Source organism: Chelmon rostratus, chromosome 10, assembly GCF_017976325.1.
Source record: "Chelmon rostratus isolate fCheRos1 chromosome 10, fCheRos1.pri, whole genome shotgun sequence".
In the NCBI taxonomy this organism is placed as follows: Eukaryota; Metazoa; Chordata; class Actinopteri; order Chaetodontiformes; family Chaetodontidae; genus Chelmon; species Chelmon rostratus.
Window position 1 is genome coordinate 1601068 of NC_055667.1, and position 8017 is coordinate 1609084.

Below are 8017 nucleotides of genomic sequence, written 5' to 3' on the forward strand. Positions count from 1 at the left end.
GATCGCTGTTTCTATTGATCTTGCACTGAGGGCCTGTTCTTGTGCAGCCATGATAAGTGCTTCTGTGCTGTCCTTTAGTTTAGCCATTTCCAGCCACTGGTAGGATTTCTTGACATCAGCCCCTTCCTCTATCTAACGGTGGTACATGCTGTGAAGGGGCTGGTCCCTCCATGATGGTTGGTCGTCCTCTTCTGCATTATCGCGTTTCTGTTGCCTGAGCAGCTGTAATATTATCCACCTTCTTCAGGCAAGGTGCAATTACTTATTGAGGATTCAAATGTGTTCAATGAACACAAACAGTCTGTTCATTTGTCTATTCAGTTGAGGGACTGTTACCTAGGCTACTCTAAGTACAAATGATTTGGAACAATACACTTTCTGTAGCAACTTGACATCGCAGTGGAAAAGTGAGGTGTTATGGGGTGTGTTAATTTTTGGTGATGTTATTGCCATGTCGCATGGACTCCCCTTTGTCCTGTAGGTCTCGTCCAGTGGGAAACCAGGATTTGGACTCAAATTGAATCTCACACACAATTGAGATTTGCAAGACCTGATGCAGTTTTGGCACTTTGTTCAGTCTTCTACAGATTTGCAGTCAAGGGTCGCAGGACAATATGGCCGATGGCTTTCTGCCCAGACAATTCGGAACAGACTGCAATCCTCCAACTCCAATCTCTGGTCTCAAAGAGCTGCCAGGAGGTCTGCCATGACTGCTCTTCAGGTCCATTTGCACTGGTATCAGCAACACTTGCACTGCAACCTGAACATGTGGAGGAATGTTATGTTCAGCGATGAGTTCAGATTCTGCCTACGGCAGTTGGATCATACGGTCAAAGTGTGGAGAAGACATGGAGAAAGCTATGCTAATTGCTGCACTGAGTAACATCTTGTGGTGGAGGCAGTGTGATGGTGTGGGGCAGCATCTCCCTCATTGAAGGCAATCTTAATGCAGAGAGATATTGAGATGAGATTCTGCAACCATATCCCAATTCCATATCTCCACAGTCTGGGACCGAAGTCTATCCTCCAAGATGACAACACTCGCCCCCACAGAGTGAGGTTTACCAGAGACTACTTCCAGAATTTGGGAATGGATAGGATGGAATAGCCAGCAGTCCTGACCTCAACCCCACTGAACACTTGTGGGATCAGCTTGGGCGTGTTGTTCGTGCTAGAGTGACCAACACAACCACATTGGCTGACTTGCGACAAATGCTATCCCACAGCAGTGTGTGACCAGGCTGGTGACCAGCATGAGGAGGAGGTGCCAGGCTGCTGTGTCTGTGTATGGTTCTTCCACACGCTACTGAGGCTCCTGTTTGTTAAATGAATAAATTGTTAATTTGCCAGTATGTCTTGTTTCTTCAGACTTCAATCATCCAATCCACCAAACACCAAACAAGAGTCAATGGCAGAATAAGCTGTTTAGCGTTGGCATAGAAGATTTGGCAAATTTTTTATGGACGCAACCCAAATACTCTGTTCGGCTGCTTATCCAACAAACAACAAATGCATGTTCCTTGCGAATGTGGCACAATTCAAAAGGGAAATAAACAAGCTTTCCAATGGTATAAGAATCATTGCCAAGAAGCATTGTTACAACAAAGAAATAATCTACCAAACACAAATTACCTTGTGCTATGTTTACTAACAGTAGCTGGTGTAATGGTGTGACAGTGATCCTGCAGTACTGTTGTCCTGACACTCCCCGTGAGAGCTTGCTGTGTAAACCTGATGTTAGGGCATCAAAGCAATTGAACAGCTATGGAGGATCTGTGGGCATACTTGTGTGGGCTGTTGTGTAACATCACTCACCAGGGTTAGTTAAAACGATGACAAACCCTGGATCCAATCAAGCTCAGACAGTTATGGTTTTAAAAGTGAGAGGCATTTGGGAATGGGATTTAAGGAGCCAAAGCACTTGTTTAGCAAGGTAGTAAGTAAATTACTGTACCTGGCCAACAAACTGAATGAGCTCTTCTGTCGTTTTCAAAGACAATGGGACAGTCTTGACACCATTCCCCATGACTCCATCCACCGGCTCTAGCCCACTACCTACTCTTTCCCCACCTAAGTAGAGGCCTGAGCGTCTCCACAACTGCCCACCTCAGCGGCCCCCTCCTCCCCTACCATGGTGATGACTCTGCATCCTATGTTAACAGGTTTTTTAAGAGGTAGAACTCCAGCAAAGCAGCTGGGCATTGTTTGATCAGTCATCTCCAGTGTTAATGGATATATTTTATACATCCCCACCCCTAGAAAACCCTGCTATAGGACAAGCTCTCCCAGCAGAGTGTGCCTGACTCCACCTGCACATGGATCAAAGACATAATTTCTGACAGTAGGCAGCACATGAAGCTGGGGAAACATATCTCCAACTCCCAGACCATCAGCACCAGATTACCATGAGGCTGTGTCCTTTCTCCTCTGCTCTTCTACCTGTCTACAACAGCCGACCTCCAGTCATCAGTTCGTCAACTCCGTTCGTGCACGACGGACCATCTGGTGACTTGGACTTGGAGCTTAATGATCTAAAGACAGTCGTGATGGTCTCCAGGAAGAGCCCAGCCCACCCCATTACCCTGTGTGACTCCCCACTTGACACTGTAGAGCTGATCATCAGCTCCCTCACAAAGAAAACCCAGCAGAGGAAGTATAACTCTACTCAACCTGCCAGACAATGAGTGCGCTTCTACACAACCATCATTGAGTCGATCCTCGCCTCCTCCACCACCATCTGTTATGCTGCTGACATCTAACAAGTAGGTTTGAGTGATATGACCTAAAATTCGTATCACAGTATTTTTGTTGTTGCTGTTTTTTACAGTGATGGTATTATATAATTACAAATAAAAATAAAAGGAATACTCTACTCATAACATTCTACCTCTTTTCACTCTATTAGCGATGTAATGGAACATACCTTCAGAAAGAAAAAAATATTTTTTAAAGTGGAATTAATTGGTTTATTGGCTCTAAATAGGAATGAAAATGAAGTATAGGCCAACATGTGTTTTGGAGGGGGAAGCCTGTCCAATAAAGTAGGTTAATTAGTAAATAAAAATGTGATTCATTCTCAAAGTTAGAAAATGGATAGGGTTGAGCATTTATTTGGCAGGGAACCCAAAGTGTATATATAAGTTCATACCGGTGTCTATCATGTACATTTGCTTATGGCAGCAACAGACAATTACCAATATAGCACGCAGCACAGGGGGCATTTGCGTTACGACAAAACCAGCTGATCTTGTGTTGCAGTATGAAGTGTGAAGTTAACATTGGACCTGGCTATGCAAAGCCACATTAGCTGCAGAACATGCTAATGTCAAATTCAACAGGCTAATCAACAAAGTTATCAGTAAAGAAAAAAAAGTACTGGAAAAACTGCTTTATTGGCCCTCAAAACAGTCTGAAGTAAAAATTATGAGCCCAGGGGTTTTTCAGTTGTTGTTGGGGACATTTCTATCTGTCCTTTGCTTCCTCAGATGGTGTGAGTAGATGAAGACCTTTGTGTTAGCTCTTGCAACCAACAACTGAGAAACTGGATGCATTGCTTGGAATGTTACCTTCTATATATTCGTGTTACTACAGTCTGTGTTAAAGTGAGAAAAATTGTTGTCAGTCAAAATAACTCTAGTTCTGTGAGAATGGAATGTTACCTGCATGCAGGTTGGGGGGCGTCACAACAGGTGAATGTCCAAAGGGGACGTGTCGCTTGTACGCAGGGAGAACCAAAGAAGGTACTGAGCATTGTGTCTGTTCCCGAACAGGTCAGCTGCAGGCAGATTGTAGCACCCTGCAGCAAGATTTGGAGAGAGGCTTCACTTCATCCTCATCCCCTCTGGATGCTCTGTCTGCTCCCACATTGAGTGGCCCATACACAACTGAAGCTCTCAAGGAACAAAAGTGGAATCTGGCCAGAGGACTTCATGCCCCCTGCCTGTTCAGGTAGGCTACCACCATGGTGCTGCCACACTTTACCATGACATGTTTGCTACACAGGGAAAGGGCAAATGAAACAGCACCTTCTGCACCATTGTGAGTCCCAGGAGGTTGATGTCGGAGGCTGGCTCCTCCCACACACTGCATATTGTTGGACTGGTCAGGCATACCATCCCAGCCAGTGAGCACGCTGCAATCTAAGTGGTGGAGGGCAGCATTGATGTGACCAGTGAAACATAAAGAGCTGATAAGCCAAGGTACCTGTGGGGGAGGGAGAGTCACCCCTCCCAGGTGGGGTGCCTCCTGCTGTTAGCAGAGCTAACCTCTGAAACAGGCATTTTATCAGTGTTAGGTCAGGTTAACGTCACTGTTAAAGTGTCTGATTTTCATATGGATTTGAGAGTCTTCAAAGCAGATATTTTCTTCCCAAACTTCGTAAATGAACTGCAATTGCTGTCCACTTTCACTTGGCATCCTATCCAGATTGCCAGTATTGCTGAATCAAGCAGTAAGAGCCGCTTTACATTCCCTAATGAACATCGGCAGCACTGCTCCCCCCGTCCATACCACCACACACACAAACACACACACACACATAAGAAAGAAATGCAAATGCACACACATGACTGTTAAGGGGGTGAGAATATTGATTGATTAATTCCTGCCTGTGTGACCCTGGGGTCTGAGTCAATACGCCGCTGATCATCAGGACTGGACAAGGCTTCTGCTCAGCCTCTCCAGCTCATAAATTCCCAGTGGAAACATCCTACCACAGAGACTTGAGGTAGTTATTTCAATGCCACCCCACCTTCCTGATTTGATTCTAATAGGGTCATTGTCTTTGATTTTTTTATCTTTAAGTAGAGGAGCTCCATCATTTTTTTCAAATATTTTGGTCTTGAGTAAAGGCCTCCAGCAGTTGTTGAAACGTTGTGTGTTTCCTCTCTGTGGTCATCCTGTAAATCAATAAACTACTACTTTGCTGATCACATCTGCATCACAATATGTTTGGACCTGAAGTCATATAAGCTGCCTGTCTCTTAAAGTTCCCATGAAGTCAAAACTGATTAAGTGTTTTTATCACATACTACATGTCTTTACATGTGCGTTACATCAACTATATGGCAGGAGTATTCATTTTGCATCCAGTGAAATGCATTCTGAATTTTTATGACAACGCAATGGAAAGAAGGATGCTGCCTGAGTGGAGTGCTTCTTGGAGTCAGTTGTCACAGATTACTATACAAAAACACAACTTTATAACTTGTACAGTAATACAGCTTTGTTACTTTATTCACTGATTTGACTCTCTTTATTCACTGATCTGAATCTCTTTCAGCTGCTCTGCCTAAACTCCTGACAAATCCTTACTTGTTGTAAATGTAAAAAATACATATTCAATACTATTGGCTACTGTAAATGGCAATCAATATCCACAACAAGTCCCTCTCTGGCATGCTCTGTCCACACTATGTAGCTTAACGTAGGTTTGCGAAACACTACATAGAAATTCATTGAACTGAAGTGAAGGTATATAACACAGTTATTGATTACTATATCCTCTGAAATCTAACATTTTATCTGGAAGACATATTGTTTTGGACTTAATTATGTCAACAATTATGATTTTGATATAGTTTTGTATGTGTGTGGTGTGTGTGTGTGTGTCACCAGCAACAGTGACATAGTCATGTAATGATACAATATTCTATGCCAGTGGATGCAGGGGCCAGGTAGAGAGCAGGACACAAGAGTCGGCATGTGTGTGTGTGTGTGTGTGTGTGTGTGTGTGTGTGTGTGTGTGTGTGTGTGTTGTCCAGGGAGGCATGTATGCAGGGTGAGGGGGCTGGTTATGAGAGCAGAAGAGAACGGTGGTGGTGAGACTCTGATATCCAAACAGCTGTCAGCAATTTGGCTCCGCCACTCATACAGCTTTGAACAAATCTGCCTCAGCTGCTGAATTGCTAAATGTATGTGTCAGTGGAGTGTGTTTTTGTGTGCACGCATGTAGGCATACAAATAGAATTTTTAAACCACACTACGAAAGTGAATCCAAGGTCACCGTATGTTTAAATATGTTTTATGTAAGTGCATCGGTGCACGCAACATTTACAGTCAACATCTTGGTCAGTATAAATAACAGCAACAACATGATTGTAATACTACTATCCTGTCATAGTTCCTGATCACTTTACAAAAGATGACTTACTTTGCTGATTGTCCAACAGAAACTGCGAAATCTCTTTGCTTTGAATAAGAATATATGACTGGACATCAGCGGAAGCTGTGTCTATTCCTTGGTGAATTTAAAATTACTTTATCAAACATAAACTTTTTAAGTTAATACTAGTCATTCTGTGATTTTTGCTCCATAAATTTCAACCTACTTTTAGTAGCGCTATAGAGTTCACACATAAAATCATCATCTGCACAATATGCAAATAAAGGATCATTTCATACTACCTTTTCAGCCCTGTATTTTTCATATTAGATTATTCCATTCCTCAAGATTTACGTTCAGTCCCAATATTTCTGCCAATGCAGGACATCGTAAGCTCTTTACAGTATGTAGCAAAGCAGAACGTTTGATTGAGGCAATGGATGGGCATGTAGCACATCTGCCTGTCAAGCAGGCTGACAGATGATTTGGTCCAGGTTGACCAGGTTCCCTGGTCTGTTTCTACAGTGAAGACGTCCGGAGTTGGGTTTGATTCTTTTTCAGTTGTCAGGAATTAATTTCCACTGTGGCAACAAAACATATCAACTCCTGCAGGTTGAACAGGACTGACTAAACACTTTTGGGACTGCACCAATTCTAACAATTCAATAGCAATGTTCAGACTGTTTAATTTCAGTCTAATTTATATAGGGTTACTTGTGTTATTATTCTCTGTTGGAAGGCAGGGTCGTGTGGGGGTATACTTCACAGCCCTTTATTTAACCTGAAAACTCAAGTTCTTGGTACATATTGTACACATATTCTCTCAGTGTCTTAGTTCACAGTCAAATTTTAAGACAAGTAGCAATGTAGACAGTAACAGAAGTAGCAGTGTTTAATCAAGACACCCTCACCAGGTTGTAGCATTGATCTCTTTCGTGTCATAATAGCTTTTACTCCTTTCAGACACCAATTGAGCATTTTGATAGGCAACAGTGTATCCATCCTCCATACCCTGTTTCCATTTCTCCACATAGTCCATAGAGCATATTGAAAGCCTAGGTGATCTCCTGTACAGAGGACAGAGGGGTGAGTAATCTGTTACTTACAAAGTGTACAGTTACAGGCAGACACTAGTTGTTAAGTTACTCCTTCCATTTTAATTTCTGTGTCTCAGGCAGCATCTTTAGCATTTGCAGCAATGTCCTATTCATACGTTTCACTTGATCATTGTCCATTAGGTCAAAGGGTTATTCTGGACCCAGCCACTCTTTAACTGACTGAACAACTGATTTTCAAATTCAAGGTAGATGCAGGAGGGGTAGCCAAACGTCAGAGCAGTCACTGAAGAGGAGGATGTCTGAAATGATAAACAAGAACAAGGATGTAGTCATACTCCTTTGCATCAGTCAAAATGGAGGAAATAAACATACCAATTCAAAGGGCTGGCTGTGTTGTCATGTTTGTCAAGGGGGCCAGTGTGTGTGTGTGTGTGTGTGTGTGTGTGTGTGTGTGTGTGTGTGTGTGTCCCAAGCTTGAGAGCAAACAACTGTTCGACCAAACTCTCTGATGTGAATGAACTCAGTTTGGAGCGTTTTATTTGTGATGTGAGTTCAGTCGTGCTCCATAGAATCACTGTTTTTAATTGCTCGCAGTTGAAATGAAACAGTTTCCACAATGTGAAAAACTTTGCAGACATTTGAGAGACAAACTGTTTGATATAATAACACTGGAGAAGTTGAACCTTTGATCCATTTCATTTATTTTGTATAATTTAGTGCAAAAAGAGTCAGCAGGTACAAGAACATTTCATTTTGATGCAAATACACTCATCTGATATTTATATTTTATTAATGTCTTTTCCAGAGAGCAAGCCAAGTGGCGACTGTGGCAAGGAAAAACTCCGCTTTGGACGAA